At 43.5% G+C, this 27,087-nt stretch overlaps 1 long non-coding RNA gene across 1 annotated transcript in view; it reads right to left on the bottom strand.

Annotated features, from left to right (window-relative positions):
- The window catches only part of LOC138680965 (uncharacterized), a 33,292-nt gene extending 27,146 nt beyond the window's left edge, over window positions 1-6,146 (bottom strand). The window contains exon 1 of the long non-coding RNA XR_011321860.1: window positions 6,071-6,146. This is a non-coding gene — a long non-coding RNA (uncharacterized lncRNA). The remainder of the gene's footprint in view (window positions 1-6,070) is intronic.
- Window positions 6,147-27,087: the final 20,941 nt, after the last annotated feature.

Below are 27,087 nucleotides of genomic sequence, written 5' to 3'. Positions count from 1 at the left end.
GCAGAAAGGCCAATATTAATCTCCCACTGATTTTTTTTAATTTTTTCAGGGAGACTTTAGAAACCAAATAAAAAAAAATGATTTTTTCAGGGAGAATTTAAAAACCAAATAAAAAAAATGATTTTTTTCAGGGAGAATTTAGAAACCAAATAAAAAAAAAAATAGGCTTTCTATGGCCCACTATTTGAGAGAGAGAGATGGCACACCCAGGAGTCAAGACTGGCACACAAGCATAAAGGGCAATATTAATTTCCCACTGTTTTTTTTTAATTGTTTCAGAGAGAATTTAAAACCAAATAAAAAAAAAATAGGCTTTCTATGGCCCACTATTTGAGAGAGAGAGATGGCACACCCAGGAGTCAAGACTGGCACACAAGCAGAGAGGCCAATATTAATCTCCCACTGATTTTTTTTATTTTTTCAGGGAGAATTTAGAAACCAAATTAAAAAAAAATATGCTTTCTATGGCCCACTATTTGAGAGAGAGATGGCACACCCAGGAGTCAAGACTGGCACACAAGCAGAAAGGGCAATATTAATCTCCCACTGTTTTTTTTTTATTTTTTCAGGGAGAATTTACAAACCAATTAAAAAAAAATAGGCTTTCTATGTCCCACTATTTGAGAGAGAGAGCTGGCACATCCAGGAGTCAAGACTGGCACACAAGCAGAAAGGGCAATATTAATCTCCCACTGTTTTTTTTATTTTTTCAGGGAGAATTTATAAACCAAATAAAAAAAAAAAATAGGCTTTCTATGGCCCACTATTTGAGAGACAGAGATGGCACACCCAGGAGTCAGGAATGGCACACAAGCAGAAAGGCCAATATTAATCTCCCACTGATTTTTTTTTAATTTTTTCAGGGAGACTTTAAAAACCAAATAAAAAATAATGATTTTTTCAGGGAGAATTTAGAAACCAAATAAAAAAAATGATTTTTTCAGGGAGAATTTAGAAACAAACAAAAAAAAAGGCTTTCTATGGCCCACAATTTGAGAGAGAGAGAGAGATGGCATACCTAGGAGTCAAGACTGGCACACAAGCAGAAAGGCCAATATTAATCTCCCACTGATTTTTTTTTATTTTTTCAGGGAGAATTTAGAAACCAAATAAAAAAAAATAAATAGGCTTTCTATGGCCCACTATTTGAGAGACAGAGATGGCACACCCAGGAGTCAGGAATGGCACACAAGCAGAAAGGCCAATATTAATCTCCCACTGATTTTTTTTTATTTTTTTCAGGGAGACTTTAGAAACCAAATAAAAAAAATAATTTTTTCAGGGAGAATTTAGAAACCAAATTAAAAAAAATGATTTTTCAGGGAGAATTTAGAAGCCAAATAAAAAAAAAAATAGGCTTTCTATGGCCCACTATTTGAGAGAGAGAGATGGCACACCCAGGAGTCAAGACTGGCACACAAGCATAAAGGGCAATATTAATCTCCCACTGTTTTTTTATTATTTTTTCAGGGAGAATTTAGAAACCAAATAAAAAATAATGATTTTTTCAGGGAGAATTTAGGAACCAAATAAAAAAAATGATTTTTTCAGGGAGAATTTAGAAACCAAATAAAAAAAAATAGGCTTTCTATGGCCCACTATTTGAGAGAGAGAGATGGCACACCCAGGAGTCAAGACTGGCACACAAGCAGAAAGGGCAATATTAATCTCCCACTGATTTTTATTTTATTTTTTCAGGGAGAATTTAGAAACCAAAAAAAAAAAAAATAGGCTTTCTATGGCCCACTATTTGAGAGAGAGATGGCACACCCAGGAGTCAAGACTGGCACACAAGCAGAAAGGGCAATATTAATCTCCCACTGATTTTTTTTATTTTTTCAGGGAGACTTTAGAAACCAAATAAAAAAAATGATTTTTTCAGGGAGACTTTAGAAACCAAATAAAAAAAAAATGATTTTTTCAGGGAGAATTTAGGAACCAAATAAAAAAAATGATTTTTTCAGGGAGAATTTAGAAACCAAATAAAAAAAAAATAGGCTTTCTATGGCCCACTATTTGAGAGAGAGATGGCACACCCAGGAGTCAAGACTGGCACACAAGCAGAAAGGGCAATATTAATCTCCCACTGTTTTTTTTTTATTTTTTCAGGGAGAATTTAGAAACCAATTAAAAAAAAAATAGGCTTTCTATGGCCCACTATTTGAGAGAGAGAGATGGCACACCCAGGAGTCAAGACTGGCACACAAGCAGAAAGGCCAATATTAATCTCCCACTGATTTTTTTTAATTTTTTCAGGGAGAATTTAGAAACCAAATAAAAAAAAAATAGGCTTTCTATGTCCCACTATTTGAGAGAGAGAGAGCTGGCACATCCAGGAGTCAACACTGGCACACAAGCAGAAAGGGCAATATTAATCTCCCACTGTTTTTTTTATTTTTTCAGGGAGAATTTAGAAACCAAATAAAAAAAAATAAATAGCCTTTCTATGGCCCACTATTTGAGAGACAGAGATGGCACACCCAGGAGTCAGGAATGGCACACAAGCAGAAAGGCCAATATTAATCTCCCACTGATTTTTTTTAATTTTTTCAGGGAGACTTTAGAAACCAAATAAAAAAAATGATTTTTTCAGGGAGAATTTAAAAACCAAATAAAAAAAATGATTTTTTTCAGGGAGAATTTAGAAACCAAATAAAAAAAAAATAGGCTTTCTATGGCCCACTATTTGAGAGAGAGAGATGGCACACCCAGGAGTCAAGACTAGCACACAAGCATAAAGGGCAATATTAATCTCCCACTGATTTTTTTTAATTTTTTCAGAGAGAATTTAAAACCAAATAAAAAAAAAAAAGGCTTTCTATGGCCCACTATTTGAGAGAGAGAGATGGCACACCCAGGAGTCAAGACTGGCACACAAGCAGAAAGGCCAATATTAATCTCCCACTGATTTTTTTTATTTTTTCAGGGAGAATTTAGAAACCAAATTAAAAAAAAATATGCTTTCTATGGCCCACTATTTGAGAGAGAGATGGCACACCCAGGAGTCAAGACTGGCACACAAGCAGAAAGGGCAATATTAATCTCCCACTGTTTTTTTTTTATTTTTTCAGGGAGAATTTACAAACCAATTAAAAAAAAATAGGCTTTCTATGTCCCACTATTTGAGAGAGAGAGCTGGCACATCCAAGAGTCAAGACTGGCACACAAGCAGAAAGGGCAATATTAATCTCCCACTGTTTTTTTTATTTTTTCAGGGAGAATTTATAAACCAAATAAAAAAAAAATAAATAGGCTTTCTATGGCCCACTATTTGAGAGACAGAGATGGCACACCCAGGAGTCAGGAATGGCACACAAGCAGAAAGGCCAATATAAATCTCCCACTGATTTCTTTTTTATTTTTTCAGGGAGACTTTAGAAACCAAATAAAAAAATGATTTTTTCAGGGAGAATTTAAAAACCAAATAAAAAAAATGATTTTTTCAGGGAGAATTTAGAAACCAAATAAAAAAAAAAATAGGCTTTCTATGGCCCACTATTTGAGAGAGAGAGATGGCACACCCAGGAGTCAAGACTGGCACACAAGCAGAAAGGCCAATATTAATCTCCCACTGATTTTTTTTATTTTTTCAGGGAGACTTTAGAAACCAAATAAAAAAAAATGATTTTTTCAGGGAGAATTTAGAAACCAAATTAAAAAAATGATTTCTTCAGGGAGAATTTAGAAACCAAATAAAAAAAAATAGGCTTTCTATGGCCCACTATTTGAGAGACAGAGATGGTACACCCAGGAGTCAGGAATGGCACACAAGCAGAAAGGCCAATATTAATCTCCCACTGATTTTTTTTTATTTTTTCAGGGAGACTTTAAAAACCAAATAAAAAAAATGATTTTTTTCAGGGAGAATTTAGAAACCAAATTAAAAAAAATGATTTTTTCAGGGAGAATTTAGAAACCAAATAAAAAAAAAATAGGCTTTCTATGGCCCACTATTAGAGAGAGAGTTGGCACACCCAGGAGTCAGGACTGGCACACAAGCAGAAAGGCCAATATTAATCTCCCACTTATTTTTTTTTATTTTTTCAGTGAGAATTTAGAAACCAAATAAAAAAAAAATAGGCTTTCTATGGCCCACTATTTGAGAGAGAGAGATGGCACACCCAGGAGTCAGGAGTGGCACACAAGCAGAAAGGCCAATATTAATCTCCCACTGATTTTTTTTTTATTTTTTCAGGGAGAATTTAGAAACAAAAAAAATAAAAAAATAAATAAGCTTTCTATGGCCCACTATTTGAGAGAGAGTTGGCACACTCAGGACTGGCACACAAGCCCAAAGGCCAATATTAATCTCCCACTGGTTTTTTTTTTCAGGGAGAATTTATAAACCCCCCCCCAAAAAAAAACAGAAAAATAAAAAGGCTGTCTATGGCCCACTATGTGAGAGAGATGGCACACACAGGGATGGCACTCTAGCAGAAATGCCAATCTTAATCTCCCACAACTTATTTTTTTAGGGAGAATTAAAAAAACAAAAAAACAAAACAGGGACTGTCCTACAATTACTATCTCCCTGCAGTAATCTCAGCCAGGTATGGCAGGCAGCAATAAGGAGTGGACTGATGCACAAATTAAATAAAAAGTGTGGACAAACAAACAAGATAGCTGTGCAGAAAGGAAGGAACAACAGGATTTGTGCTTTGAAAAAAGCAGTTGGTTTGCACAGCGGCGTACACACAGCAATGCAGCTATCAGGGAGCCTTCTAGGGCAGCCCAATGAGCTACAGCGCTGAGAAAAAAAAATGGAGCTTCCACTGTCCCTGCAAACAAAAGGTGGTGTTGGACAGTGGAAATCGCTACAGCACAAGCGGTTTGGTGGTTAATGGACCCTGCCTAACGCTATCCCTGCTTCTGACGAAGCGGCAGCAACCTCTCCCTAGGCTCAGATCAGCAGCAGTAAGATGGCGGTCGGCGTGAACGCCCCTTTATAGCCCCTGTGACGCCACATACAGCAAGCAAATCACTGCAATGCCCTTCTGTAAGATGGTGGGGACCAGGACCTATGTCATCACGCTGCCCACACTCTGCGTTCACCTTCATTGGCTGAGAAATAGCGCTTTTAGCGTCATTGAAACGCGACTTTGGGGCGAAAGTCGCGTACCGCATGGCCGACCCCACACAGGGGTCGGGTCGGGTTTCATGATACCCGACTTTGCCAAAAGTCTGCGACTTTTGAAAATGAACGATCCGTTTCGCTCAACCCTAGTTGTAACGTTTCGCAAACTCAAGCCTGTTAGTTCAATGATGGGTATAGACTCAACCACTGAGACATACCATAGTCTCTTATGTGCCTTTTGAAAATCTTAATGTGACTATCGCTGCTCTTCGTACATCAAAACATTCATAAGCCAACAACCTAAAAATTGTATGCGCATTAAAATTATCCACTGTGTTTAAAATGCATGAATGTTACACTTTTCACAATGAAACAACTCACTTTAGTTGCATTTCATAGCTATTACATGGATTGGTAACAAGTAAAATTTATGTCTAATTATCATAATTTACTAAAACCATACTACAAAATCAACAACATTGATGAGGTACATAAAACTTAATCCACATACTTTGAAATTATTGTCAGTGACATGAATATAATAAGCATTTATAATATGTAAACTTTCTAATATTATTATCAATTAATGTAATTTCACATAATTTGTGCCTATAATACATAGAGTATGAATATCTATTTGAAGCACTACTTCCTTGCACACTAGTTGACAAGATGATACTTGTTAACAATATTTATACATACACTGTAGCAGTTTCGTATTAAGACAAAAATTGTATAGCAAGACCTCCAATATCTAAGCTTCTTGAGATATCAAAACAAAAATGATTAAAAAATTTTACATTAAGCAAGTACATTTTTAAGTAAAATGTTGAGACTGATCTCATTATTTACTTTTATTCTTAAACATATTAAATATTTTATATACCCAAATATAAATATAGCTTTCAAACAGGACAAACACAACAACACGGAAATTCAGACTTGAGGTTACAGTGTACGTTAACTCCAGTATGTCAATTCAGCACAAATCCTTACCATGGACAGATGACGTTCACAGATAATCCTCCAAGTAAGGCCACTCTATGGAATACTTCGATGGCTTCCAAGTGAGTGTATCACTTCAGAACAGTGATGACATGGACTCTTTCAATGCCTAGCATGGGTGGAGTTTCTTAAAACTTGGTGACACATGATGGTATTCTGTTTATTGATATTGATGTGATAAGCCCCTCATTGTTTCTACAAGACTCTAAAGGTACCGTCACATTAAGCGACGCTGTAGCGATCTAGACAACATTGTCGATCGCTGCAGCATCGCTGTTTGATCGCTGGAGAGCTGTCAGACAGCTCTCCAGCAACCAACGATGCCGAAGTCCCCAGGTAACCAGGGTAAACATCGGGTTACCAGCGTAAACGTAAAAAAAAAAAATACACTATATACTTACATTCTGGTGTCTGTCCTCCAGGGCTCTGCTTTCCTGCACTGTCAGCGCCGGCCAGCCGTAAAGCAGAGCGGTGACGTCACCGCTCTGCTTTACGGCTGGCCAACGCTCACAGCCAGTGCAGGAAAGCACAGTGCCGGGGGACAGACACCGGAATGTAAGTATGCAGTGTTTGTTTGTTTTTTACGTTTACGCTGGTAACCAGGGTAAACATAGGGTTACTAAGCGCGGCCCTGCGCTTAGTAACCCAATGTTTACCCTGGTTACCAGTGAAGACATCGCTGAATCGGCGTCACACACGCCGATTCAGCGATGTCTGCGGGAGGTCCAGCGACAAAATAAAGTGCCCATGGTGCGGAAAATATCGCGCGGAAATGCTGCGTTGTATTTTCCGTAGCATGTCAATTCTTTTTGCGGATTCCGCAGCTTTTTACACCTGCTCCTGTATAGGAGTCCGCAGGTGTAAAAATGCATGTGAAATCTGCACAAAAAAAACAGGAAATCCACAGTAATTCCGCACACAAATCCGCAACAAGTGCACATAGCCTCATAGTCTTACATTGAGCACGTGTGACATAACTTCTAACTTCTGGCCTGTCAGAAGCTGCGCTCACAAGTAGGGTTGAGCGACTTTTAGTTTTTTAGGGTTTCGCGAAACCCGACTATCTCAAAAGTCGAGTCAAATGGAATCGGCCGATTATCGCAAAAAGTCGGGGATCGACCGAAACACGAAACCCAATGCAAGTCAATGGGGGAGCATAGTCGGCAGTGAGTGGAGGCCAGGAAAACACCTACAGTGCCCATTTTAATGGCAAAAACATCCATTCTTGTTACTGAAGCTTGTCAATCTTAATTTACCTTATAATAATAGTTAGGCATTGTAAATTGGGGGTAATTTGGCTAAAGTTGTGGGGGGTAGGGCTGGTTCAAGTATTTAGTGGGCCCAGGTAATCTGGACCACCTCAGGGCAGTGGAGCAGGGAGAGGTAAGTATTTAAACTTTGCAAGTGCTGTGATCCTGAGCAAGCAGGGGGGGCCCACTCCTTGGCATTGGCACTGGCACTGAGCCCCTCAAAGTTCGGCGGTGTGTTTGCACGGCGGGGCGCCTCCCACCGGCAGCGACACTTTTTGCGTACTATGAGGGGCCCTGTGCCAGTGACGTCGCCAACGAGTATTCCCCCCCCCCACCTGATGAAGGAACCTGCACTTTCATCTGCACCTTCCTCTCTGTCCCCGTGTAAGGTGTTATGGTATGCGGGAAGGGGAACCTGACTTTCAGCAGGGTCACATTCTTGCTGTGTAGCGTGCACGGGAAATGTTGCGTTCTGGGTCAATGTACCAGCAGACTCATCTATCACTGGCTGGGCAATGGGCAGGATGAGGAGGAAACAGATATAGGCCCAAAGAATAAAGTGGGCTAAATGCAGTTCAAAATTGGTAACAGGACTAACCAGGGGGCATTGCTTTGTTCAGTGGAGTACAACTGTAATGAGAGGCTGACACAGTGAGTAGGCCCAAATCAGTAAGTAGGCTAAATGCAGTTCAAAATTGGTAACAGTAGTAAACAGGCGGCACTGGTTTGTTCAGTGTAGGAGAACATCAAGGAGCGGCAAACACCGTTGGTAGGGCCAACAAAACAAGTAGGCCAAATGCAGTGTTATATTAAAAACAATTTAAGGAGAGCCTGAAGATAGAAGCTAGGGAAAGGCAACCTGGAGAACACCTTGGAGCGGAAGACACCGTTTGTAGAACCCAGACCCAACTTGTAGGCCTAATGCAGTGTTGTTTCAACAACTATTTAACAAGAGCCTGAAGATTGAAGCTCAGGAAAGGCAACCAGGAGAACACCTTGGAGCGGCATACACTGGTAGTAGGCCCCAACCCAACTAGTAGCCCCACTGCAGTTGTTCGATTAAAAAACTATTTAACGAGAGCCTGAAGATTGAAGCTCAGGAAAGGCAACCTGGAGAACACCTGGGAGCGGCAGACACCGTTAGTAGGCCCCAACCCAACTAGTAGCCCCACTGCAGTTGTTCGATTAAAAAACTATTTAACGAGAGCCTGAAGATTGAAGCTCAGGAAAGGCAACCAGGAGAACACCTTGGAGCGGCATACACTGGTAGTAGGCCCCAACCCAAATAGTAGGCCAAATGCAGTTGTTCCATTTAACAACTATTTAACAAGAGCCTGAAGATTGAAGCTCAGGAAAGGCAACCTGGAGAACACCTTGGAGCGGCAGACACTGGTAGTAGGCCCCAACCCAACTAGTAGCCCCACTGCAGTTGTTCCATTTAACAACTATTTAAGAAGAGCCTGAAGATTGAAGCTCAGGAAAGGCAACCAGGAGAACACCTTGGAGCGGCAGGCACTGGTAGTAGGCCCCAACCCAACTAGTAGCCCCACTGCAGTTGTTCCATTAAAAAACTATTTAACGAGAGCCTGAAGATTGAAGCTCAGGAAAGGCAACCAGGAGAACACCTTGGAGCGGAAGAATCAGTTTGTAGGCCACAACGAAACTTGTGGCCCCAATGCAGTTTTATAATTCTGACAGGCTGAAAACCAGCCTTTTTTTTTTTTTTTTGAGGAGAACAGCTGTATTACGTGGCGCAGACAGACACTGCAAGTAGGCCTTACACCACAAAGTTGGCTCACTGCAGGTTGAAATAAAGGTACATGGGTACACGGTCGGCATTGGTGTGCTCAGCGCAGGAAAAATGGAAGGATGGACCGCAGACAGACTTAGTAGGCCTACAATAAAGAAAGTAGGCTCTATGTACTTTTAAATAGGTTCCAGGGGTACACAGGCAGCATTGGTTTGTTCGGCGGAGGACGATTGGAAGGAGTGTCTGACACAGTTAATACTCTCCAAAAATAAATAGATGTTAATGTCTCTCAAAACAACTAAACAAAAAAAAAAAAGGGTGGCATACTTAGGTACAGGAGTGGGTTCCTCTGCTGAGCTTCAGACATAGTAATTTGGTGCCGCTAAGTATTTACTGGTGTCAATATAGGACACTGACCCTGACTATTTTAACTAGCATCATACATGTCAACAAATTGATATTGTCAGTGCAAAGCATTGAAGGATGTCAGCGCATAGACTAAACATTGGTGGAGCTGTGAGATACAATTTTGCAAGTGGTAGAGCACTGTTTGAGCTTTGGGGGGGAACTCTCTTGTGGCCGGCGGTACAGGCCCAGGGCCCTTCATGTTACAACGGTGTGTCTGATGTTGGTTGTGCGCCACCACCGCCAGAGACACTTTTTTGTACTATGAGGGACCCAGTGGCAGTGCCGTCGGCCAAAAGTGGGCACACCCACCTCTTCAGACAAACGGCACTCTCACGGATGCTTGCACCAAGTGGAGAGACCACGGCCCCGTGGGGGGGAGTTAGCGCATTTAGGGAGGTGTAAACATGTCGTATGCTGGACAAACAGTTGCTGCAGATTAAGAGATTGGAACAGTCAGTAAGACCAGTCCACAAGCAAGACCTTTTTATAGGAAAGCTAGGTGTCAGCCGGGAAAGGTGGGGCAAAATAATTTGAAATCCATGAGTGGTTCATTTTAATGAAGGTTAGATCATCAACATTTTGGGTAGCCAGACGAGTCCTTTTTCGGTCAATATTGAACCAACAGCACTGAATACTCTTTCTGATAGCACACTAGCTGCTGGGCAAGCAAGCTCCTGCAATGCATATTCTGCCAATTCAGGCCAGGTGTCTATTTTGGATGCCCAGTAATCAAATGGGAATGACGGCTGACGGAGAACATCGATAAGGGATGAAAAATAGTTAGTAGCCATACTGGACAAATGTTGTCTCCTGTCACTTTGAATTGATGCTGCAGTACCTGTCCTGTCTGCGGTCATTGCGAAATCACTCCACAACCTGGTCAGAAAACCCCTCTGTCCAACGCCACTTCTGATTTGTGCACCTCTAACATCTATGCCTTGTTGCCCCCTGCAGCTCGTGTGAGAACCATCACCGGCGCTGTGTGCTGGGAATGCCTGAATCAAACGATCTACAAGAGTTGCTTGTTTGGTTGCTAATATTTGTTCGAGGTTCCCATGTGGCATGATATTTTGCAATTTGCCTTTATAGCGAGGATCAAGGAGGCAGACCAACCAGTAATCGTCATCGGTCATCATTTTAATAATGCGTGGGTCCCTTTTGAGGATACGTAAGGCATAATGTGCCATGTGGGCCAAAGTTCCAGTTGTGAAATCTGTGGTTGTGCTGGGTTGAGGGGCAGTTTCAGGCAAATCTACGTCACTTGTCTCCCTCAAAAAACCTGAACCCGACCTTGCAACGCCAACAGTTTCTATTGGCCCCGGAGAAGCTTCCTCATTCAAAAAATACTCATCCCCATCATCCTCCTCGTCCTCTTCCTCTTCGCCCGCTATCTCGTCTTGTAGACTGCCCTGACCAGACAATGGCTGACTGTCATCAAGGCTTTCCTCTTCCTCGGCTGCAGACACCTGCTCCTTTATGTGCGTCAAACTTTGCATCAGCAGACGCATTGGGGGGGGATGCTCATGCTTATTATGGCGTTGTCTGCACTAACCAGCCGTGTGCATTCCTCAAAACACTGAAGGACTTGACACAGGTCTTGTACCTTCGACCACTGCACACCTGACAACTCCATGTCTGCCATCCAACTGCCTGCCCGTGTATGTGTATCCTCCCACAAATACATAACAGCATGCCTCTGATCGCACAGTCTCTGAAGCATGTGCAGTGTGGAGTTCCACCTTGTTGCAACATCGATGATTAGTCGATGCTGGGGAAGGTTCAAAGACCGCTGACGGTTCTGCATACGGCTGGAGTGTACGGGCGAACGGCGGATATGCGCGCAAAGTCTGTGCACTTTGAGGAGCAGGTCGGGTAACCCCGGATAACTTTTCAGGAAGCACTGCACCACCAGGTTTAAGGTGTGAGCCAGGCAAGGAATGTGTTTCAGTTGTGAAAGGGCTATGGCAGCCATAAAATTCCTTCCGTTATCACTCACTACCTTGCCTGCCTCAAGATGTACAGTGCCCAGCCATGACTAAGTTTCTTGCTGCAAGAACTCGGACAGAACTTCCGCGGTGTGTCTGTTGTCACCCAAACACTTCATTGCCAATACAGCCTGCTGACGCTTGCCACTAGCTGTCCCATAATGGAACACCTCATGTGCAACAGTGGCAGCTGCGGATGGAGTGGTCGTGCGACTGCGGTCTGTGGACGAGCTCTTGCTTCTGCAGGAAGACAAGGAGGAGGGGGCAAATGCCTACAGCCAACTGTTTCCTAGACCATGGGCTAGGCAGAACTGTCCCAATATTGCTGTTCCCTGTGGACCCTGCATCCACCACATTAACCCAGTGTGCCGTGATGGACACGTAACGTCCCTGGCCATGCCTACTGGTCCATGCATCTGTTGTCAGGTGCACCTTTGTACTCACAGATTGCCTGAGTGCATGGACAATGCGGTCTTTTACATGCTGGTGGAGGGCTGGGATGGCATTTCTCGAAAAGAAGTGTCGACTAGGTAGCTCGTAGCGTGGTACAGCATAGTCCATCAGGGCTTTGAAAGCTTCGCTTTCAACTAACCGGTAGGGCATCATCTCTAATGAGATTAGTCTAGCAATGTGGGCGTTCAAACCCTGTGTACGCGGATGCGAGGATGAGTACTTCCTATTCCTAACGAGAGTCTCATGTAGGGTGAGCTGGACTGGAGAGCTGCAGATGGTGGAACTAGCGGGGGTGCCGGTGGACATGGCAGACTGAGAGAGGGTTGGAGATGGTATTCTTGCTGGTGCCCTACATGCAGTGTTTCCTACCACGAACCTGGTGATTCCCTGGCTGCTTTGGCCTAGCGACGAAACCTGCACATTTACTGCAGGTGGTGCGGGAAATGGTGGGCTTACAGTGAGGGAAGGGATGTAGTGTTGCTGACTAGCTTCATTGGCCGAGGGTGCTACAACCTTAAGGGACGTTTGTTAGTTAGTCCAGGCTTGCAAATGCATGGTGGTTAAATGTCTACGCATGCAACTTGTATTTAGACTTTTAAGATTCTGACCTCTGCTTAAGGTAGTTGAACATTTTTGACAGATGACTTTGCGCTGATCATTTGGATGTTGTTTAAAAAAATGCCAGACTGCACTCTTTCTACTATCGGATACCTTTTCAGGCATTGCAGACTGAGCTTCTTTAAATGGATGGCCACGCTGTCCTACAGCTGGTTTTGCCTTGCGTTTTTGGCCAGATACGGGCCCGGCAGATGGAACCTGTTGCGATGTTGATGCCTGCTGCGGCTCCTTCTACTCCGCTTCAGAGCTACTGCTGCCTGCACCCTGTTTCCCCAATGGCTGCCAATTGGGGTCAGCAACTGGGTCATCTATGACCTCCTCTTCTATCTCGTGTGCAACTTCGTCTGTGTCACCGTGTAAGCCGTGGTATAGCATTCGTGACGGGGCACCATAGTCTCATCAGGGTCTGATTCTGGATCAGTACACTGCGAGGGCAATGTTCTGGTCTGAGTCAAAGGAACAGCATAGTAATCTGGCTGTGGCTGTGCATCTGTGCACTCCATGTCCGATTCAACTTGTAATGGGCATGGCCTGTTAACTTTCACTTTCTAACCCAGGAACGGTATGTGTAAAGAGCTCCATGGAGTAACCCATTGTGTCGCCTGACGCATCCTTCTCTGTTGTTCTTGATGAAGAAGACAAGGAAGCGACTTGTCCCTGACCGTGAACATCCACTAACGACACGCTGCTTTAACATTTAGCAGTTTCAGAAGAGGAGGCGAAAGAGCTAGAGGCTGAGTCAGCAAGGAAAGCCAAAACTTGTTCTTGCTGCTCCGGCTTTAAAAGCGGTTTTCCTACTCCCAGAAAAGGGAGCGTTCGAGGCCTTGTGTAGCCAGACGACGAACCTGGCTCAACAACAAGAGACTTAGGTGCTATATTGCTTTTCCCACGACCACCTGATGCTCTACCACCACTACCATCATTACCAGCTGGCAATGACCGCCCACGGCTACGACTTCTTCCACCAGACTTCCTCATTGTTTGAAAAACGTAACCAAACTAACGGTATTTGTTACTGTAAAACCAGTTACAAGGTGAACTCAAACTTCTGTTGGATTTATATATATCCCTTTATAGGTGGGTGAGACTGCAGGGAAAATCAGGCCCAATGTATAACAGTACACAGCTTCAGTGGCAGACAGATATGCCACTAACAGGACTGACGCTGATGCAGACTCTACCAATAAAAATCTCACTCTTTTTATTTTTTCTGGGAGAATATTGAAGAAATGTGGCCCACTCTTATACAGTATATGTTCTGTGGCACAAAATTAGAGACAGATGCCACACACAGCACTGGCAATGAGGCAGAATTGCCAATTTTAATCTCCCACTATTTTTTTTTTCAGGGAGAATTTAAAAGAAATCTGGCCCAGTGTTACACACTAGAATTAATGTGGCACAAAATTAGAGACAGGTGGCACACACAGGAATGGCACCGAAGCAGTAATGCCAATCTTAATCTCCCACTATTATTTTTTCCAGGGAGAATTTAAAAGAAATCTGGCCCAGTATTACACACTAGGCTTAATGTGGCACAAAATTAGAGACAGGTGGCACACACAGGAATGGCACCGAAGCAGTAATGGCAATGTTAATCTCCCACTATTTTTTTTTTCAGGGAGAATTTAAAAGAAATCTGGCCCATTGTTACACACTAGATTTAATGTGGCACAAAATTAGAGACAGGTGGCACACACAGGAATGGCACTGAAGCAGTAATGCCAATCTTAATCTCCCACTATTTTTTTTCCAGGGAGAATTTAAAAGAAATCTGGCCCAGTGTTACACACTAGGTATAATGTGGCACAAAATTAGAGACAGGTGGCACACACAGGAATGGCACCGAAGCAGTAATGGCAATCTTAATCTCCCACTATTGTTTTTTTCCAAGGAGAATTTAAAAGAAATCTGGCCCAGTGTTACACACTAGGTTTAATGTGGCACAAAATTAGAGACAGGTGGCACACACAGGACTGGCACCGAAGCAGTAATGCCAATCTTAATCTCCCACTATTTTTTTTTTCAGGGAGAATTTAAAAGAAATCTGGCCCAGTGTTACACACTAGGTTTAATGTGGCACAAAATTAGAGACAGGTGGCACACACAGGAATGGCACCGAAGCAGTAATGCCAATCTTAATCTCCCACTATTTTTTTTCCAGGGAGAATTTAAAAGAAATCTGGCCCAGTATTACACACTAGGTTTAATGCGGCACAAAATTAGAGACAGGTGGCCTACACAGGAATGGCACCGAAGCAGTAATGGCAATCTTAATCTCTCACTATTTTTTTTTTCAGGGAGAATTTAAAAGAAATCTGGCCCAGTGTTACACACTAGGTTTAATGTGGCACAAAATTAGAGACAGGTGGCACACACAGGACTGGCACCGAAGCAGAAATGCCAATCTTAATCTCCCACTATTTTTTTTTTCAGGGAGAATTTAAAAGAAATCTGGCCCAGTGTTACACACTAGGTTTAATGTGGCACAAAATTTGAGACAGGTGGCACACACAGGACTGCCACCAAAGCAGAAATGCCAATCTCAATCTCCCACTATTTTTTTTTTCAGGGAGAATTTAAAAGAAATCTGGCCCAGTGTTACACACTAGGTTTAATGTGGCACAAAATTTGAGACAGGTGGCACACACAGGACTGGCACCGAAGCAGAAATGCCAATCTTAATCTCCCACTATTTCTAAACATAACATTTAAAATACATATAAAGGGGACACAACCACAAAGTAAACTGCAACACAATAATATGTACCAAAAAGTATTACAGCATCTATTTTTGGGAAAAATCCATATTTACCACTATATAATATTTTGTATTAGCCCACTCTGTGGTGTCCAAATCCCCATCATCCATAGATTTACTAGATAAGTGACTCCAATTGGTATCCTATATAAAATGCCCAGTATAAAATGCTAGTGCTAAACCACTGATACAATATAGAGTACTATATATGGATGGGTGGATTTGGGTCCACAGTGTTGCTACATTTAGGCCAGATGCTCATACATTATATAACCAGCACCCATTTTCCATTGTTCACCAATGTGTACACTACAATGAGCAATATCCGATTGAGTCTCATATATTTATAAAGTGCTTACTGCATTCTATTATATATAAAGTGCAAAGTGCTTCCTACAAAAATAGCCTCCAGTGTAGATAGTATATTGCTATAGTAAGCAGATAGTTTATATAAAAAGTACAAATAACAATCGAAGGTGCAGCATGGTACATAACCTGTGTCAGCAGTGAAACCCCGACGCGCGTTTCGCGGTAGCTTCTTCCAGGAAGTGCTTCCTACAAAAATAGCCTCCAGTGTAGATAGTATATTGCTATAGTAAGCAGATAGTTTATAAAAAAAGTACAAATAACAATCGAAGGTGCAGCATGGTACATAACCTGTGTCAGCATTGAAACCCCGATGCGCGTTTCGCGGTAGCTTCTTAGTAGCTTCTTAGAAGCTACCGCGAAACGCGCGTCGGGGTTTCACTGCTGACACAGGTTATGTACCATGCTGCACCTTCGATTGTTATTTGTACTTTTTATATAAACTATCTGCTTACTATAGCAATATACTATCTACACTGGAGGCTATTTTTGTAGGAAGCACTTTGCACTTTATATATAATAGAATGCAGTAAGCACTTTATAAATATATGAGACTCAATCGGATATTGCTCATTGTAGTGTACACATTGGTGAACAATGGAAAATGGGTGCTGGTTATATAATGTATGAGCATCTGGCCTAAATGTAGCAACACTGTGGACCCAAATCCACCCATCCATATATAGTACTCTATATTGTATCAGTGGTTTAGCACTAGCATTTTATACTGGGCATTTTATATAGGATACCAATTGGAATCACTTATCTAGTAAATCTATAGATGATGGGGATTTGGACACCACAGAGTGGGCTAATACAAAATATTATATAGTGGTAAATATGGATTTTTCTCAAAAATAGATGCTGTAATACTTTTTGGTACATATTATTGTGTTGCAGTTTACTTTGTGGTTGTGTCCCCTTTATATGTATTTTAAATGTTATGTTTAGAAATCTTGAAATAAAAATTTGTCTTATTTTTCAATAACTTGGCATTGAACTTCCTTATTTATATATGGGATGTGATTATAATGGAAGTGCCATTTTCCTAGGCCTAGAGTCTTTTTTGATACTTACCGTATATACTCGAGTATAAGCCGACCCGAGTATAAGCCGACCCCCCTAATTTTGCCACAAAAAACTGGGAAAACTTATTGACTCGAGTATAAGCCTAGGGTAGAAAATGCAGCATTTACCGGTGAATTTCAAAAATAAAAATAGATGCTCCATACCGTTCATTATTGCCCCATAGATGCTCCATATACAACTGTGCTATATAGAATGCTCTGCACCGTTGATTATGGCCCCATAGATGCTCCTTATAATGCTGTGCCCCATATATGCTCTGCACCTTTATGGCCCCATAGGTGCTCCTTATAATGCTGTGCCCCATATATAATGCTCTGCACCTTTGATTATGGCCCCATAGGTGCTCCTTATAATGCTGTGCCCCATATATGCTCTGCACCTTTATGGCCCCATAGGTGCTCCTTATAATGCTGTGCCCCATTTATGCTCTGCACCTTTATGGCCCCATAGGTGCTCCTTATAATGCTGTGCCCCATATATGCTCTGCACCTTTATGGCCCCATAGGTGCTCCTTATAATGCTGTGCCCCATATATGCTCTGCACCTTTATGGCCCCATAGGTGCTCCTTATAATGCTGTGCCCCTTATATGCTCTGCACCTTTATGGCCCCATAGGTGCTCCTTATAATGCTGTGCCCCATATATGCTCTGCAACTTTATGGCCCCATAGGTGCTCCTTATAATGCTGTGCCCCTTATATGCTCTGCACCTTTATGGCCCCATAGGTGCTCCTTATAATGCTGTGCCCCATATATGCTCTGCACCTTTATGGCCCCATAGGTGCTCCTTATAATGCTGTGCCCCATTTATGCTCTGCACCTTTATGGCCCCATAGGTGCTCCTTAGAATGCTGTGCCATATATGCTCTGCACCTTTGATTATGGCCCCATAGATGCTCCTTATAATGCTGTGCCCCATATATGCTCTGCACCTTTATGGCCCCATAGGTGCTCCTTATAATGCTGTGCCCCATTTATGCTCTGCACCTTTATGGCCCCATAGGTGCTCCTTATAATGCTGTGCCCCATATATGCTCTGCATCTTTATGGCCCCATAGGTGCTCCTTATAATGCTGTGCCCCATATATGCTCTGCACCTTTATGGCCCCATAGATGCTCCTTATAATGCTGTGCCCCTTATATGCTCTGCACCTTTATGGCCCCATAGGTGCTCCTTATAATGCTGTGCCCCATATATGCTCTGCACCTTTATGGCCCCATAGGTGCTCCTTATAATGCTGTGCCCCTTATATGCTCTGCACCTTTATGGCCCCATAGGTGCTCCTTATAATGCTGTGCCTCATATATGCTCTGCACCTTTATGGCCCCATAGGTGCTCCTTATAATGCTGTGCCCCATATATGCTCTGCACCTTTATGGCCCCATAGGTGCTCCTTATAATGCTGTGCCCCATTTATGCTCTGCACCTTTATGGCCCCATAGGTGCTCCTTAGAATGCTGTGCCATATATGCTCTGCACCTTTGATTATGGCCCCATAGATGCTCCTTATAATGCTGTGCCCCATATATGCTCTGCACCTTTATGGCCCCATAGGTGCTCCTTATAATGCTGTGCCCCTTATATGCTCTGCACCTTTATGGCCCCATAGGTGCTCCTTATAATGCTGTGCCTCATATATGCTCTGCACCTTTATGGCCCCATAGGTGCTCCTTATAATGCTGTGCCCCATATATGCTCTGCACCTTTATGGCCCCATAGGTGCTCCTTATAATGCTGTGCCCCATATATGCTCTGCACCTTTATGGCCCCATAGGTGCTCCTTATAATGCTGTGCCCCATATATGCTCTGCACCTTTATGGCCCCATAGGTGCTCCTTATAATGCTGTGCCCCATATATGCTCTGCACCTTTATGGCCCCATAGGTGCTCCTTATAATGCTGTGCCTCATATATGCTCTGCACCTTTATGGCCCCATAGGTGCTCCTTATAATGCTGTGCCCCTTATATGCTCTGCACCTTTATGGCCCCATAGGTGCTCCTTATAATGCTGTGCCCCATATATGCTCTGCACCTTTATGGCCCCATAGGTGCTCCTTATAATGCTGTGCCCCATATATGCTCTGCACCTTTATGGCCCCATAGGTGCTCCTTATAATGCTGTGCCCCATATATGCTCTGCACCTTTATGGCCCCATAGATGCTCCTTATAATGCTGTGCCCCTTATATGCTCTGCACCTTTATGGCCCCATAGGTGCTCCTTATAATGCTGTGCCCCATATATGCTCTGCACCTTTATGGCCCCATAGGTGCTCCTTATAATGCTGTGCCCCTTATATGCTCTGCACCTTTATGGCCCCATAGGTGCTCCTTATAATGCTGTGCCCCATATATGCTCTGCACCTTTATGGCCCCATAGGTGCTCCTTATAATGCTGTGCCCCTTATATGCTCTGCACCTTTATGGCCCCATAGGTGCTCCTTATAATGCTGTGCCCCATATATGCTCTGCACCTTTATGGCCCCATAGGTGCTCCTTATAATGCTGTGCCTCATATATGCTCTGCACCTTTATGGCCCCATAGGTGCTCCTTATAATGCTGTGCCCCTTATATGCTCTGCACCTTTATGGCCCCATAGGTGCTCCTTATAATGCTGTGCCCCATATATGCTCTGCACCTTTATGGCCCCATAGGTGCTCCTTATAATGCTGTGCCCCATATATGCTCTGCACCTTTATGGCCCCATAGGTGCTCCTTATAATGCTGTGCCCCATATATGCTCTGCACCTTTATGGCCCCATAGATGCTCCTTATAATGCTGTGCCCCTTATATGCTCTGCACCTTTATGGCCCCATAGGTGCTCCTTATAATGCTGTGCCCCATATATGCTCTGCACCTTTATGGCCCCATAGGTGCTCCTTATAATGCTGTGCCCCTTATATGCTCTGCACCTTTATGGCCCCATAGGTGCTCCTTATAATGCTGTGCCCCATATATGCTCTGCACCTTTATGGCCCCATAGGTGCTCCTTATAATGCTGTGCCCCATATATGCTCTGCACCTTTATGGCCCCATAGGTGCTCCTTATAATGCTGTGCCCCTTATATGCTCTGCACCTTTATGGCCCCATAGGTGCTCCTTATAATGCTGTGCCCCATATATGCTCTGCACCTTTATGGCCCCATAGGTGCTCCTTATAATGCTGTGCCCCATATATGCTCTGCACCTTTATGGCCCCATAGGTGCTCCTTATAATGCTGTGCCCCTTATATGCTCTGCACCTTTATGGCCCCATAGGTGCTCCTTATAATGCTGTGCCCCATATATGCTCTGCACCTTTATGGCACCATAGATGCTCCTTATAATGCTGTGCCCCTTATATGCTCTGCACCTTTATGGCCCCATAGGTGCTCCTTAGAATGCTGCTGATGCTGCCATAAAAAAAAAAAAAATCACATACTCACCTCTCTTCTCAGGACGCCGGCGCTTTCAATAATTACCTGCTCCTCTGCGGCTCCGTCTCCAGCACTGACGCTCAGCAGAGGGCGCGCACTGACTACGTCACAGCGCCCTCTAACCTGGGCGTCATTGCTAGAGGACGCTGCAGACGGAGCCGGAGCGAGGAGCAGGTAATTATAGCGCTGCGCTCCCCTTACCTGCTGCGGCGCGGTCCCTGCAGTCCCTGGCTGAGCGGTCACATGGCACCGATCATTTACAGCAATGAATATGCGGCTCCTCCCCTATGGGGGTGGAGCTGCCTATTCATTTCTGTAATGAGCGGTGCCATGTGACCGCTCAGTGCAGGAAGAATCTGCAGCGCCGGAGAAGCCAGGGACTGCAGGGACCGCGCTGGGAGCAGGTAAGTATGATTACACAGCCCCCGCTCCCCCTCCCCTGCTGACACCCGGGTATATGACTCGAGTATAAGCCGAGAGGGGGACTTTCAGCCCAAAAAAATGGGCTGAAAATCTCGGCTTATACTCGAGTATATACGGTAATCTCCCACTATTTGTTTTTTTTCCGGGAGAATTTAAAAGAAATCTGGCCCAGTGTTACACACTAGGTTTAATGTGGCACGAAATTAGAGACAGGTGGCACACACAGGAATGGCACCGAAGCAGTAATGCCAATCTTAATCTCCCACTATTTTTGTTTTATTTATGTGAGAATTGGCAAGAAATCAGGCCCACTGTTAGACTGTATGTTTTCTGTGCCAGAAAATGAGACACAGATGCCACACACAGAACTGCCACTGATGCAGATTTGTCAATTTTAACCCCTTCATGACCGGGGGATTTTTCGTTTTTCCGTGTTCGTTTTTCGCTCCCCTCCTTCCCAGAGCCATAACTTTTTTATTTTTCCGTCTATTTGGCCATGTGAGGGCTTATTTTTTGCGGGACAAGTAGTAATTTTGAACGACATCATTGCTTTTAGCATGTCGTGTACTAGAAAACGGGAAAAAAATTCCAAGTGCGGTGAAATTGCAAAAAAAAGTGCAATCCCACATTGGTTTTTTGTTTGGCTTTTTTGCTAGGTTCACTAAATGCTAAAAATGACCTGCCATTATGATTCTCCAGGTCAGTACGAGTTCATAGACACCTAACATGACTAGGTTATTTTTTATCTTAATGGTGAAAAAAAATTCCAAACTTTGCTAAAAAAAAAAAAAAAAAATTGCGCCATTTTCCGATACTCATAGCGTCTCCATTTTTCATGGTCTGGGGTCGGTTGAGGGCTTATTTTTTGCGTGCAGAGATGACGTTTTTAATGATAGCATTTCAGTGCAGATACGTTCTTTTGATCACCCGTTATTGCATTTTAATGCAATGTTGCGGCGACCAAAAAAACGTAATTCTGGCGTTTCGAATTTTTTTCCCGCTACGCTGTTTAGCGATCAGGTTAATACTTTTTTTATTTGATAGATCGGGCGATTCTGAGCGCGGCGATACCAAATATGCGTAAATTTGATATTTTTTTATTGATTTATTTTGATTGGGGCGAAAGGGGGGTGATTTAAACTTTTATGTTTTTTTATTTTTTTCACATTTTTTTAAACTTTTTTTTTTTACTTTTGCCATGCTTCAATAGCCTCCATGGGAGGCTAGAAGCAGGCACAGCACGATCGGCTCTGTTACATAGCAGCGATCTGCTGATCGCTGCTATGTAGCAGAAATGGAGGTGTGCTGTGAGCGCCGACCACAGGGTGGCGCTCACAGCCACCGGTCATCAGTAACCATAGAGGTCTCTAGGACCTCTATGGTTACCATCCAGACGCATCGCCGACCCCCGATCATGTGACGGGGTCGGCGATGACGTCATTTCCGGCCGCCCGGCCGGAAGCGGTAGTTAAATGCCGCAGTCTGCGTTTGACAGCGGCATTTAACTAGTTAATAGGTGCGGGCAGATCGCGATTCTGCCCGCGCCTATTACGGTCACATGTCAGCTGTTCAAAACAGCTGACATGTCCCGGCTTTGATGCGGACTCACCACGGAGCCCTGCATCAAAGCAGGGAAGCCGGCATCGGACGGTATAGTACGTCCGATGCCGGTAAGGGGTTAATCTGCACCCTTTATTTTATTTTTTTCTTCAGTGAGACTAGTGAATAAATCTGGACCACTGTATTAGAGTATATTTTCTGTGGCAGAAAGTGGCTTGAAGAGATATAACGAAAAAAAACAAAAAAAAAACAGGGACTGTCCTACAATTACTATCTCCCTGCAGTAATCTCAGCAAAGTATGGCAGGCAGCAATAACAAGGAGTGGACTGATGCACAAAAAAGTCAAAAGTGTGGACAAACAAACAAGATAGCTGTGCAGAAAGGAAGGAACAACAGGATTTGTGCTTTGAAAAAAGCAGTTGGTTTGCACAGAGGCGTACAAACAGCAATGCAGCTATCAGGGAGCCTTCTAGGGCAGCCCAATGAGCTACAGCGCTGAGGAAAAAAAAATTTAGCCTCCACTGTCCCTGCAAACAAAAGGTGGTGTTGGACAGTGGAAATCGCTACAGCACAAGCGGTTTGGGGGTTAATGGACCCTGCCTAACGCTATCCCTGCTTCAGACGAAGTGGCAGCAACCTCTCCCTATACTCAGATCAGCAGCAGTAAGATGGCGGTCGGCGGGAACGCCCCTTTATAGCCCCTGTGACGCCGCAGAAAGCAAGCCAATCACTGCAATGCCCTTCTCTAAGATGGTGGGGACTGAGACCTATGTCATCACACTGCCCACACTCTGCGTCCACCTTCATTGGCTGAGAAATGGCGCTTTTCGCGTCATTGAAATGCGACTTTGGCCTGAAAGTCGCGTACCGCATGGCCGACCCCACACAGGGATCGGGTTGGGTTTCATGAAACCGAACTTTGCCAAAAGTCGGCGACTTTTGAAAATGAACGATCCGTTTCGCTCAACCCTACTCATAAGTTTGAGCAGCGGCACTGGAGCAGTGCCAGAAAATAGTGAATACGCCGGAGGATGGGTAAATGACCGGGACATCCAAATCATGACAGGGAGCTGTGAATCCATCACACTGTGTATAAGGTAGCTGCGGACTCATCATACTGTCTATAAGGGAGCTGCGGGCTCATCATACTGTGTATAAGGGAGCTGCGGGCCCATCATACTGTGTATAAGGGAGCTATGGGCCCATCATACAGTGTATAAGGGAGCTGTGGGCCCATCATACTGTATATAAGGAAGCTGCAGGCCAATCATACTATGTATAAGGGAACTGTGGGCCCATCATACTGTGTATACGGGAGCTGCGGGTCCTTCATACTGTGTATAACGGCGCTACGGGCCCATCATACTGTGTATAAGGGAGCTGCGGGTCCATCATACTGTGTATAGGGAACTGTGGGGGACATCATACTGTTTGACAGGAGCTGCAGGCCCATCATACTGTGTATAGGGAACTGTGAAGGCATATTGTGCATATGGGAGCTGTTGGCCCATTACACTGTATATAGGGGATCTCTGGGGGCAATTATACTTTCTATAGTGGAGTTCTGTCAGCATTATACTGTGTATAGGGGAGCATTGGGCTCATACTATCTATAGGGGCGCAGTGGGATCATACTGTGTAAAGATGAGCAGTGGGAACATCATACGGTGTATTGGGGAGTTATAGAATCATCATGCTGTGTATAGGGGAGCTGTGGGGGCCTTATACTGTGTATAGAGAAGCTTTGAGCTCACCATACTGTGTATAGGTGAGCTGTGGGGGCCTTAGATTGTGTATAGGGAAGCTTTGAGCTCACCATACTGTGTATAATGGAGCAGTACAAGGGGGAACTTAGGGGACATTATTAAATTTTAAGTGGGCACTTAAGCATCATTGTTATAGGGGCACTCAGAGTATTGTGACCATCAAAGTTGCATATCATCACAATATGGCGGTAAAGTCAATGTTCGTTTTTGTATATAGATTTATTTTCAATAACAGTGTGGTCATATTCTGAGGTTCCACTATATTCACAATTAGGGTGCACAACCGTAGCTGTAATCAGGGTTAGCTGGTTAGGGGCCCACTCAGATGTTTCGCCCCCCCTAAGTTGAAACCCTAGCTACGCCTCTGCTGCACAGTACCACTCCTTCAGAAACCACTGGAGACTAGACGGAGGTGGACATGCCTTGGGGATGGGTGGACCGAGAACTCCTGCAGCTTTTGTTTGTATTGAGGTGTAGATTTTAAACAAGAGTTGTTGCTTTAACCCCTTAACGACCGCTAAAACGCCTTTTAACGGCGGCCGCGAAGGGTACTTAAACCACAGCACCGTTAATTAACGACGCTGTGGAAAAAGTAAATAGCGCCCCCAGAGTCCGATTTTCTCCTGGGTCTCGGCTGCCGGGGGTAGCCGAGACCCCAGAGAACATGATTCGGGGTTTTTTTTACCTGGCTTTTGCGATCGCCAGTAATTAACCGTTTACCGGCGATCGCAAAAAAAAAAAGAAAAAAAAGAAAAAGTAATGTGTAAATCTCTGTCATCTGATGTGATCGCACATCAGAGGACAGAGAAATAGGGGCATTCGGGGACCCTATTATACTTATACTTACCGGTGTCCCTGGGTCCTCCTGCGTCCTTCTCCTGCCCGCCGGCGTCTTCATGGGGAAAGAAAATGGCAGGCGCATGCGCAGTGCGCCCGCCATCTGTCGCCATCTGCCGGCCGGAGAATAGCAGTTGGGGCTAAAATTAGGGTTAGGACTAGGGTTAGGATTAGGGCTGGGGCTAAATTTAGGGTTCCAGCCAATTCTGCATTGAAAAAGTCAAACGGCGCTCCTTCACTTCCAAGTTCTGCGTTGCGCCCAAAAAGTGGTTTACCCCCGCATATGGGGTATTGGCATATTCAGGAGAAATTGCATAACAAAATTTATGGTTACATTTCTGTTTTTACACTTGTGAAAATAAAAAAAAAAAGTCTGAATTAAAATGTTTGCAAAAAAAAGTTAAATGTTCATTTTTTCCTTCCACATTTTTTCAGTTCCTGTGAAGCACGTAAAGGGTAAATAAACTTCTTGAATGTGGTTTTGAGAACCTTGAGGGGAGTAGTTTTTAGAATGGTGTCACACTTCATTATTTTCTATCATATAGACCCCTCAAAATTACTTCAAATGTGATGTGGTCCCTAAAAAAAATGGTGTTGTAAAAAATGAGAAATTGCTGGTCAACTTTTAACCCTTATAACTCCCTAACAAAAAAAAATGTTGTTTCCAAAATTGTGCTGATGTAAAGTAGACATGTGGGAAATGTTATTTATTAACTATTTTTCGTGACATATTTCTCTGATTTAAGGGCATAAAAATACAAAGCTTAAAAATTGCAAAATTTTAAAAATTTTCACCATATTTCCGTTTTTTTCATAAATAATCGCAAGTAATATTGAAGAAATGTTACCACTATCATGAAGTACAATATGTCACGAAAAAACAGTCTCAGAATCAGCGGGATCCGTTGAAGCGTTCCAGAGTTATAACCTCATAAAGTGACAGTGGTCAGAATTGTAAAAATTGGCTCGGTCGTTAAGTACCAAATTGGCTCTGTCACTAAAGGGTTAAGAGGAAGTTTAGATGTTTGTGCCTGTTGTATTACTGTGAGGAGGGTGGGGCTTATATAGGGGAGGCAACACTGGCTCTCCCTCTTTCTCTCACAGGATGGACACAGGAGGAAACATGTCTTCAGTCTCAGGGAGTATAATACTGGGGTTATCACCTCACATTATAGCTGATAGGAGTATATTCACCTCACACATCATGTATTAGTGTAGTATCAGCTCCTACATCATATATGGGATCAATTTTACCTCAGAAATTCATGTAGCCGCCGTGTTCCCTCATGTGTACCTCCCTGAGACATGGCTGATATACTACTCCATATTCATCATGTATTAGTGTAGTCTCAGCTCTTACATCTTATTTGGGAGTAATATTACCTCAGAGATTCATGTAGCTGCCATGTTCCCTCATGTGTACCTCCCTGCAGACATGGCTGATATACTATCCATATTCATCATGTATTAGTGTAGTCTCAGCTCTTACATCTTATTTGGGAGTAATTTTACCTCAGAAATTCATGTAGCCGCCGTGTTCCCTCATGTGTACCTCCCTGAGACATGGCTGATATACTACTCCATATTCATCATGTATTAGTGTAGTCTCAGCTCTTACATCTTATTTGGGAGCAATATTACCTCAGAGATTCATGTAGCTGCCATGTTCCCTCATGGGTCTGTTACAAGTTGCCTCACACACTGCAGAGACAGCTCCTGTGTGACCTCCTTACAGACATGGCTGTTGTGTCACATTTCTGCTGTATTATACAGAGCCTTCATGAGTTTTGGTTATATGTGTCATGGGTCAGAGCATTGACACATACAGTGTCTGCTATTGCTAGCGTGGAGCTGGGCAGTTACAGGGACTAGTCACTGGTGAGAGGGAGCAGTAACGGGATGGTCTATATGTGGGTAAGAGGCTTCATGTCTGTGCATTGCATGCTGCTGTGTGCTGATTCCTCCCTTCCCATTTATGGAGTCTGCTGACCTGTATGTGACCCCATCTCTGCCACAGTACAGTCTGGTGATGCTGGGTGTACAGATCCAGCTTAACCAGGTTACTCTCACTATATATATGTGATATATGAGGCTCTATCTCTGCGCAGCATGCTTATCATGTATACAGACTTTGAGTAGATGTTAGATCCCGGGTCTCCAGGTTATTTTCCTTGCAGCACATATAATCTGTGCATGAATTTCAAATCCGAGCTTTATTTCTGGAGATATGGCAGCCTTTAGTCCTATTATGTTGCATGCTGTCCTGCCTGATATATATATACACCCCTTTTTCTGTATATTGTCCCCTTCATATGTTTGCAGGA

Source organism: Ranitomeya imitator, chromosome 5 (assembly GCF_032444005.1).
Source record: "Ranitomeya imitator isolate aRanImi1 chromosome 5, aRanImi1.pri, whole genome shotgun sequence".
Taxonomy (NCBI): domain Eukaryota; kingdom Metazoa; phylum Chordata; class Amphibia; order Anura; family Dendrobatidae; genus Ranitomeya; species Ranitomeya imitator.
The sequence above is the reverse complement of the archived record's forward strand: the minus strand, read 5'-3'. Positions and strand labels throughout refer to the sequence as shown.